Raw genomic sequence first — 494 nt, forward strand, 5'->3', positions numbered from 1 at the left:
GGGGCGGGGCGCGCGCTGCGCACCGGCCAATGGCAGGTGGCGGCGCCGCGCGTCACGCGGCCGCGGGCCAATGGGAGCGCGCCGGGCCTGAACTTTTGCCACGGCGGACAAGTTGATACATCGCGGGGGTGTGTCCGGCGCGCGGCCCGCGGGGGGAGCGCGTTAACCCCCGCGCCGCCATGACCTACTTTCACACCGTACCGCTTTCCCACCGCCCCCGTCCCGCTCTCCCCCTCCCCGCGGGGCGATCCCCCCCTCCCGCACGCTGGCAGCGCGGGGGTATGCGGGGCTTGCGGCGGCGGGGAGGCGCGGGGCGGCGGGCGCGGGGCAGCGGGGCGCGTGTCCCTTTAAGAGGTCGGAAACCCGAGCCGGTGTTTGCGCAAGGGCCGGTGCCGCGCGGAGCCGCCGGAGTGTCTAGACTGGCACATGATGGGCGGCAGCCAATGGCGGCGCCGCTCGCGAGGGGCCCCGCGCGCGCGCCCCGGCCACACAAA

This window comes from Corvus kubaryi, unplaced genomic scaffold, assembly GCF_017639235.1.
Source record: "Corvus kubaryi isolate FWS band 111438036 unplaced genomic scaffold, C.kubaryi_AGA036_p1.0 37394, whole genome shotgun sequence".
In the NCBI taxonomy this organism is placed as follows: Eukaryota; Metazoa; Chordata; class Aves; order Passeriformes; family Corvidae; genus Corvus; species Corvus kubaryi.